The following is a 10,114-nucleotide window of genomic DNA, read 5'->3' on the forward strand; positions in this document are numbered from 1 at the left end:
CTCATTTTAAATGATGCCGCTTATTATTATGTTAGTTCTGTCATTCTATGTGTCTGTTCTCTTACGAGAGGTCTCTCGTACTGCGTAAGATATCTTACGCTAGGGGAAAATCCTTTTTCCGCGAGATATTGAAGCCAAAAATTATCCTTAATTTTGTAATAATGCAAAACGCGTTGCAGCAGCAATGCAGACATAGGCGAGACAGCTCGCGCGCCTATTGGCTGCTCTGCGGCAACTGCAGCAGCCTATCGAGCGAGGCCTGGCGTGACGTCAGACCCAATCAGGGCACTTCGCGCCCGCTGCGTCACGTCCCGCCGAAATGGGCGTGGTCTAGGCCTATAAATATCGCTCGCAGGCAGCTATTATCTGATTTTTCATCCTTCAAGCGAAGCACACGCATCGCTGGAGCTGGATTAGGAGCCGCGCCGTCGAGAGAGAGCACCTTCAGCGGGACGAGTCACTGAAGTCGCTGGCCGCGCCGCCTTCCTGCCTTCCTGCTGCGCTTTCCGGCGCTTATATCCTTCTCTTTATTACACTGTATTTCTGTGTGTGTGTGTCGCCGCTGCGACACACATTTCTAAAAGAGCTAGCGTCTTTTTAAAGATGCCTTCCTGCGGCTCGTGCAGAGCCACACTCAGCGACGGGGACCGCCACGTGATCTGCGTTTCCTGCCTGGGTGAGGAACATGCAGCTCTCGCGCTCGCTGACGGCGGATGCCCTCACTGCGAGCTGATGGCAATGGCGACTCTGAGGACTCGCCTAGCCGTCTTCACCGAGACTGCTCCCCCGCCCGCCGCGGCGTCGCGCCGTAAAAAGCGCCGTGCCCAGCGGGCCCCGGAACCCTCCCTCAGCCGCCAAAGCTCGCCGGTTCGCCCGCTTGCTTCCCCGGCTTCTTCTGTTTCGCTTCCTGACGGACAGCGGCCGCCGTCTGCCGCCGCTTCCGTTGATATCGCGGATGAGGAAGCCCTGCTGGGAGAGGATGATTCCTGCTCTATCCTGGCGTCAGGCAGTGAGGATTGGGCGGGCTCTGAGGACCCCGCGCCCCCTGCCCGCACTTCGTCAGGCAAGAGAGCTTCCATCGAGACGGAACTCATGCGAGTACTCGCACAGGCCGCGGCGAGCCTCGGCCTCGAGTGGTCTTCGCCTGAGCAGCCCGCTCACAACCGGCTGGATGGATTTTTCCTGCCTGGGGAGCGCGCTTCACCTGTGTCCAGACCGGCGCCCTTTCTTCCTGAGTTACACGAAGAAGTCGCCAAGTCCTGGAGCGCCCCCTATTCTGCTAGAGTGCGTCCTGCTGTTTCTTTGGCATTCTCCGCCGTTGACGATGCCAAGAACAAAGGATACCTCTCGCTGCCGCCGGTTGAAGAGGCGATAGCGGCCCACTTATGCCCGCCCTCCGCTGGACGGCGCGCTAAGCCGGCCCTACCCTCTAAAGCTTGCCGCACGACGTCGAGCTTGCTCCACCGCGCTTTCTCCGCCGCCGGGCAAGCTGCGTCAGCGTTGCATACCATGGCAACGCTCCAGATCTTCCAGGCCGATCTCCTCCGTAAGCTGGATGAGGAAGGACCTGACGCGATCTGCGTGCCGGACTTAAGGAGTGCCACGGACCTCACCCTTCGTGCTACTAAGTCCGCAGCGCAAGCCATTGGACGGACTATGGCTTCTCTCACCGTGTCTGAGAGACATCTATGGCTGACGCTCTCGGAAATGGCCGAGTCTGAGCGCACCGCGTTCCTCGACGCCCCGCTTTCCGCCGCAGGCCTCTTCGGATCCTCCGTCAAAGATTTCGCGGAGAGATTCGCAGAGGTACAGAAAGCGTCTCAGGCTATGAAGCACTTCCTCCCGAAGCGCTCCAGCTCTGCAGCAGGCCGTGCGAAACCGTCTGCTCAGAGCTCACAGCCACAGCCACCGTCCACTGCCTCCACTTCACAGCGCCGCCAGGCCAGAAGCGCGAGACCGCGCTCCCGCTCATCCGGTCGCTGCCCCGCAGGACGCGGCCCGCGACCTAAGGTTACGGTGAAGCCCGAGGCCCCGAAGTCGTCCTAGCACAGCTAGGAAAACGACGGTGTTCCAGTCCCGCTGCGGCCGGACTCACACCAAAGCTATTCGCTCGTCCAGTTCCAGAAAATGTGACTGTTCCAGTGTTTTCTGCAGCCAACAAGTCGGTTCTGTCACCCGCTTGCCTGCACACAAATGCCGTTTTCACGGCTACCCAGATAAATCCCCAAAAGAGCGTATTTTCTGGTGTCCCGGCCACGGCCGATGGTGTTTCGTGTGTAGTAAGAATGCCCACTGCCCAGTGCCCATCCCTACACATAAGCACAGCCTGTCACACAGGGCTCGCGCACATAAAACCGACTCAGGTCGGTTGCGCTTCAAACATGGTGAATGTGCCCACTACCCAGTGCCCACTAACACCACGTTACGCATGTCTCACGGTTTCTGTAAAAACGAAACCAACGTGCACTCGCTTCACGCAAGCGAACGATGTTTTCGGTGTGATAAATGTGCCCGCTGTCCCGCGCCCACATCCACACATAGACATCACAGTTCCCACGGGAACCGCCCAGCCCTCCCCCTCGCGGTTAACCACCGTAGAGGAGTCGAGCGCGGGCAATCTGCCCGCTGTCATCAGCGCGCCCCATGCCTCAAATGTCACGAGCGACACGCTTGTGTTACAGCACACAGAAGCTTCTCCATCGCTGAGCGAGCGGAGCGCGCTTCGTATTCGACCCCTAGCTATCCATGCAGACGCATGGGCAAAGCTGCCCGGGGTTTCGAAGTGGGTGCTGAACATTATAAAAAGAGGCTATTCGCTGCAGTTTCGCCGACGCCCTCGCCGCTATGTGGCGCGCGTCGAGACCACGGTAAAAACAGAAGTAGCACATCTACTTCGAGCCGAAGTGACGAAACTATTGAGAAAAGGGGCCATAGAACCCCTCTCTCAAGATCAGAGCGAAGGAGGGCTATACAGCAGATACTTCCTGGTACCGAAAAAAGACGGGGGTCTCAGACCCATACTAGATCTAAGGCAACTGAACAAAGTGCTTGTGAAGCGACAGTTCAGGATGCTCACGACCAGGCAAATCCTTGTGGAGATTCGCCAAGGAGATTGGTTTGTGTCAATAGATCTGAAAGACGCGTATTTTCAAATACAGATAGCGTCACGTCACAGGCGATTTTTGAGATTCGCCTTCGAGGGCCAGGCATATCAGTACACAGTCCTGCCGTTCGGTTTGTCCCTAGCACCCCGTACATTTACGAAGTGCATGGACGCGGCGCTCGCACCCCTCAGAATGAGAGGCATGCGAGTGCTGAATTATTTGGACGATTGGCTGATTCTAGCGCAATCTCGCGCAGTGCTCATAGAACACACGACCATTTTACTCGATCACCTCGAGGATTTGGGTCTGAGTGTCAATTGGGCGAAGAGCTCCCTGTCACCCAGTCAGAAAATATCTTTCCTGGGCACAGAACTGGACTCACTATCCATGATAGCGCGACTATCACAACGGCGCGCGGTAGACATTCGACGCACAGCGAACTCTTTTCGCTGCGGCGCGTCTGTCCCGCTCAAAAGATTTCAGAAGATGCTAGGTCTCATGGCCTCAGCATCGTCAGTACTCCAGCTGGGTCTGCTCCGCATGCGCCCGCTGCAGTTTTGGCTGAAAGCGCGAGTCCCACGCAAAGCGTGGGCACCCGGTTTGCTTCGCCTCAGGGTCAATCAGAAATGCGTTACAGCGCTGAAACCCTGGAAAGCGAACGACTGGTACCAATCAGGTGTAAGCCTGGGGACTTCCTCGAGGGTGAAAGTGGTGTCCACGGACGCGTCCACCTCGGGATGGGGAGCGCTGCTCGAGGGCAGACCGTTCTTCGGCCAGTGGTCAGAACGGGAGAAGCTCCTGCACATAAACTGCCTCGAAATGCTGGCAGTAGACAACGCGCTGACGCGTTTTTGTCCCCAAATAAAAGGTCACCACGTCTTGGTCCGCTCGGACAACATGTCTGTGGTATCCTACATAAATCGCCAGGGCGGCATCAGATCCGAGAAACTGTACAGGCTGGCAGAACGCCTCCTGGTATGGGCTCAGTGCAACCTGCGCTCGCTCAGAGCAGCGCACGTGCCAGGGATCATGAATATAGGACCAGACAGACTGTCCAGGAACAACGTTCCGGCAGGCGAATGGTCCCTACACCCACAGACAGTCCAACTGCTGTGGAAGAAGTTCGGCAGAGCGGAAGTGGACCTGTTTGCGTCTCAAGAAAACGCTCACTGTCAAGAATTTTTCTCCAAGAGCAGGAGCGCGCTGGCCCATGTGTGGCCCCGCCGCCCGCTCTATGCTTTTCCCCCCGTCTCTCTCCTGCCTCAGGTGATAGAACGGATCAGGGAAGAAGGATGCTCAGTACTGCTGGTAGCACCGTTCTGGAAAAACCAACCTTGGTTCCCAGCCGTGATGCAGTTAGCAAGTACTGCCCCGTGGCCAGTACCAGTGAGGAGAGATCTCCTCTCACAGGCCCGCGGCTCGATCTGGCATCCTCACCCGGATCTATGGTCCCTTCATGTCTGGGCCATCAACGGGTACATGTTGGACTCCCTAAAGGAGTATTAAACACGATCACGCAGGCTAGAGCTCCGTCTACAAGACGACTCTATTCTTCGAAATGGTCAGTGTTTTCGGGCTGGTGCACAGCCCGTGGTGTGTCACCCACAAATTGTGATGTGACGGAGGTGCTTTCCTTCCTACAAGAGCTGTTGGATGGGGGCAGGGCCCCCTCCACGCTCAAAGTTTATGTGGCGGCTATAGCAGCGTTCTCAGAAACAACGCTTGGTCAGTCAATAGGAAGGAACGATTTAGTCATCCGCTTCCTTAAAGGAGCTAGGAGACTGAATCCTCCCAGACCTCCCTCAGTCCCCGTATGGGACCTTTCTACGGTTCTGGAAGCCATGAAAGGTGCGCCATTTGAGCCTTTACAGTCAATCGATTTGAAACACCTGTCTTTCAAAACGGTGTTTTTGCTGGCTCTCGCTTCGGTGAAGCGCATTGGGGATCTGCACGCGCTCTCTGTGAGCGCGGCGTGCATGGAGTTTGGGCCCAATGACTCAAAAGTTATACTCAAACCTAAGCACGGTTATGTTCCAAAATCCCTCAACACACCGTTTAGGGCGCAGATTATCTCTCTGTCAGCCCTACCGGTCCCTGATGAGGAAAGAGACGCGAGCCTCCTTTGCCCAGTCAGGGCATTACGAGCTTATGTGTCTCGCTCGTCTGTTTTCAGACAGACGGAACAGCTCTTTGTTTCGTTTAGCGGACGTTCTAAGGGACTAGCCGCGTCGAAACAGAGCCTATCCAGATGGATAGTTGATGCTATAGCGCTGGCATACGCCTCCAAGGGCATGCAGTGCCCTTTGGGTGTCAGAGCGCATTCCACAAGAGGCATGGCCTCTTCGTGGGCTTGGTCGAGTGGGATTGCCTTGCAAGATATTTGTATGGCGGCAGGCTGGGCCTCCCCGTCTACATTTATAAGGTTCTATAACCTAGAGGTTCCCGCCCTGCAGGCCAGGCTGCTGTCGGTCTAGACTACCAGTATTATCTGACCTGATGCGTTCAGCTCAGAATGCTGCGTTTACTGAGCACAGCTCAATTTTCGACAGTTTAAAGCTGGGCAAACTGTGTAAGACCCACATTTTTTCCATCAGTTCAGGCCGTACCCCGCCCTGTCTGTATGATGAAATTTGCGTCCCTTCGACGCTACTTTATGTGGAAAGTGAGGCCGCACCCCTCCTTCTTCCCGGACTCTCTGTGAGTTCACTGAGTGATTGTGCACTATATGTACCCCGGGCTTTCGCCCTTGGGTCTTTGGTGTCAGATCTCAGCACGCACGGCGTTTTACACTGGGTCCCCTAGCGTAAGATATCTTACGCAGTACGAGAGACCTCTCGTAAGAGAACGTACTCGGTTACTGACGTAACCTCGGTTCTCTCTAGAAGAGGGACCGAGTACTGCGTATCTTGCCGTGCATGCACACGCTCTGGTTGCTTCGATGATGAAAAACCAGATAATAGCTGCCTGCGAGCGATATTTATAGGCCTAGACCACGCCCATTTCAGCGGGACGTGACGCAGCGGGCGCGAAGTGCCCTGATTGGGTCTGACGTCACGCCAGGCCTCGCTCGATAGGCTGCTGCAGTTGCCGCAGAGCAGCCAATAGGCGCGCGAGCTGTCTCGCCTATGTCTGCATTGCTGCTGCAACGCGTTTTGCATTATTACAAAATTAAGGATAATTTTTGGCTTCAATATCTCGCGGAAAAAGGATTTTCCCCTAGCGTAAGATATCTTACGCAGTACTCGGTCCCTCTTCTAGAGAGAACCGAGGTTACGTCAGTAACCGAGTACGTTTTGTGCTGGCTGTGCATTATAACACTAAGTGAAAACTTAAGCGTATAACCTGGGCGCTTGTATTTCTGGACATATCTGTAAATATGCACTGTGATATCTGATGCTGTAAAAAATGCGCTGTAAAATAACGGTAATCTACTGGCAGCTGTGGTTGCCAGCAATGTACCGTTAATTTACAGCTCTCCTTTTTTACAGTAAGTTACCGTAAAAATACCATATACCATAAGGTAACTCATATCATTTGCGAAACCGATTGCTTTAAACAGTGCGAGTTCAAAAAGTTTTATACTGATAGTACTGTAAACTTACTTAATTTGAATCCAGTGAAAATTTATATCTCTTAATATAAAACTGCAAACACCTAATGTGTAATAGTGAATTAATTAAAAACATGATTTTAACTAAAGTCTTTGCAGTACGTATAGAAAACAATAAAACACATGCATGTGCTAAAGTACTTAGCAAGGAGATTGTCACCGCATCAGCAACTACACAGTTACTGCTTTTAAATAAAGCAACAGGCAGCATAAAATCAGTGTTTCTCTGCTCATCTTTGACTGAAGCTCAGGCTCTACTCTCCAGCACAATGGTGACCCACAGAACTAATGAATTAAACTAACAGATCTCTCCTATATCATCTAAAAACACTTCAGTTTAATATTTACTTTCCTTATCAGTTTTTGACTTAGCATAACTTTCTTTCATGAACTTTCACTAATATTTCAGTGAAATTAACTTATTTTGTTTAATAAATCTGACTGTTACATTTAACAGTATAATACTGCTTTTTCTTGATTTTATAGTAATATACTGGCAGCTGTGGCCAGTAAATTGCTGTTTTTCTACAGTTTTTTGCCGTAAATTAATTTACAGTTGATTACTGTTAAAATGAGCTTCACTTTTTTTTTTTTTTTTGGACACATTTAACCCTTTTAAACCCACTGCAAAATCTTCAGTTTTAAATGAACACTTGTGTGTACACACTACAGAGTGTTGGAGTAACACTGAAGCAGTGTTGAAGTTAATGATATAATTCACTGAATAATTAACTGCACTGTAAAAAATAAAATCGTAAAAAAACGGTCAATGACTGTCAGCTGCGGCTGCCAAACAAAAACCGTAAAAATAAAGTAAAATATCCTAATTTAAATGAAGTGCAAAAAACTTTTACAGAAATTTTCCTTAAATGTTTTACAGAAAAACACTGTTATTTTACAGCTATTTCCTGAATTATTACGATCAAACACCTTCATTGTAAAAAAAATCCCATAAAATAACAGTCAAATGACTGTCAGCAACGGCTGCAATACAAAAACCGTAAAATTAATGTAAAATATCCTAATTTAAATAAGTGCAAAATACTTTTACAGAAATCTTCATTAATCTTTTTGAACAGAAACACACAGTTACAACACAGTTATTTTCTGATTTTTTTTACTGAAAAACACGCAGTTAATTATATGCATGATTTGCTGTGACTATACGTCACTGCATCAGCAACTACACAGTTACTGTCTGTTAAATAAAGCAACATGCAGCATAACATCTGTGTTTCTCTGCTCATTCTGGACTGAAGTGGTGACACACGAAACACACCATACAGAAACGCTTTAAACCCCAACAGAACATTAAACACTAACAGATCTCTCAGGATCTCAGCATCTTCACTTATTACAATCCAGACTTTATTTCTTTCATACTAACATTCTTATTGAGAATTAACAGAGGTTTAGAAGTTGAAGTTTTATTGAAAATAATAAAGTTTGATGTCACCATGATGGAGATCAGTGTTTGCTTTAGTTGGGCTCTTGAACTTTTAGTGTTTAACTTTAATGTTTCTCTGGCTGCATTAACTGTGTGTCTCTGATGCATATTTGTAATTGTAACAATCCGAGAGAAACTCAGATCAGAAAATGTCACTTTTTAGTGATAATAGTCATCATGTAGTGTCCTGCTTTATTAGTACCACTTAAAGTGTAATATCTGATTAAGTCGTTAAATATTAGTTGTTTATTTTGCATGACAAAACTGCTAAACCTGCAGTGCTGTGATACTCAGATTTTATGATGTCATTATACAGAAAATGTTTTGACAGGATCATATAGACCAGGGGTGCCCAATCCTGTTCCTGCCGATCGACTGTCCTGCACAGTTCATCTCCAACCCTAATCAAACACACCTGAAGCAACCAATTAAGGTTTTCAGGATCACTTGAAAATTAAAGGCAGGAGTGTTTGATTAGGGTTGGAGATGAACTGTGCAGGACAGTCGATCGGCAGGAGCAGGATTGGGCACCCCTGATATAGACTCACTCAGACATCAAGAATCAGCGTATGAATCACAACAATGGTGACAATGAAAAAAAAATCTGAATTACTATAAAGTCACAAAAAGGCTTTGTTGGTTGTCACCATTGTTGAGATTCATATGTTGATTCTTGATGTCTCTACTAAAAAAATGAACAAGCTCAAAACTTTTTCTGTACAACATATATCTTTTTCTTTTTACAGATTGTTATAATACTGATGCCACAAACATTTTTTAGGGTCATGTGAAAAATTACGACATTAATTATAGACTTTGTATAAAGCTAAATTCCATCTACATATTATGTAATCTAAGCTAATATATTCAGAGATTTGACTGACACATCAGTGAATCAGATCATCATATAATGACTATAACATCATCAATGAATGACCAAGATCATCTGACATTTTCTCCAGCATTTATTGCTATATCAATCGTGTATCAAACACACAGTTAAAGCAGCCAAAAAAAAACAAAAGTAAAATATTCAAGGATCATGAGCCCAACTAAAGCAGACACTGATCTCAATCATGGTGACATCAAATTTATTTTAAAGTTTTTTACACTTTATTTAAATTAGCATATTTTACTTAAATTTTAGGGTTTTTGTTTGGCAGCCGCAGCTGCCAGTCATTTGACCCTTTTTTTACGATTTTTTTACAATGAAGGTATTTGATCATAATAATGCAGGAAATACCTGTGAAATAACAGTGTTTTTTCATGTTTTTTTTAATTAGCATATTTTACTTTAATTTTAGGGTTTTTGTTTGGCAGCCGCAGCTGCCAGTCATTTGACCCTTTTTTAACGATTTTTTTTTACAATGAAGGTATTTGATCGTGATTATTCAGGAAATACCTGTAAAATAACAGTGTTTTTCAGTTTATTTAATTTAGGATGTTTTACAGTTTTTTGGGGGGCTGACAGTCATTTGACCATTTTATCATTTAACTGTTTTGTTTCTGTTAAATTACAGATTATATTTGTAATTTTACATACATGTTTATGTAATTTAAGAAAACAGAAAAAATACTGTATGAAAAATACAATCAATTTTCTGTATAAAAAAATGTGAATTACTGTAATTTGTCATTAATGTCACAATACCTAAAATAACAGCTGAATTTTTATTTTACAGATATTATTTGTAATTTTACAGTGTTTTGAGTACAATTTAAAATTAAAGAAAATGATCGTCAAAAAATCACAGTTATTTTCTGTAAAATTAGGATTTTTTTTACAGTGTGATGACTGAGCATTAGGGATGAATAACTGATGTTACGCAGAAGACGTTAAATCTGTGAAGATGACGATTAAACAACTCCAAAAAATAGCATTACCAGCGTCACTTATTACTAACCAGATTAAAATTACTTTATTTATTTTTTCATAAGTCTACAGAAATTCCT

Source organism: Leuciscus leuciscus, assembly GCF_965113295.1.
Source record: "Leuciscus leuciscus genome assembly, chromosome: 1".
NCBI classification, from domain to species: Eukaryota; Metazoa; Chordata; class Actinopteri; order Cypriniformes; family Leuciscidae; genus Leuciscus; species Leuciscus leuciscus.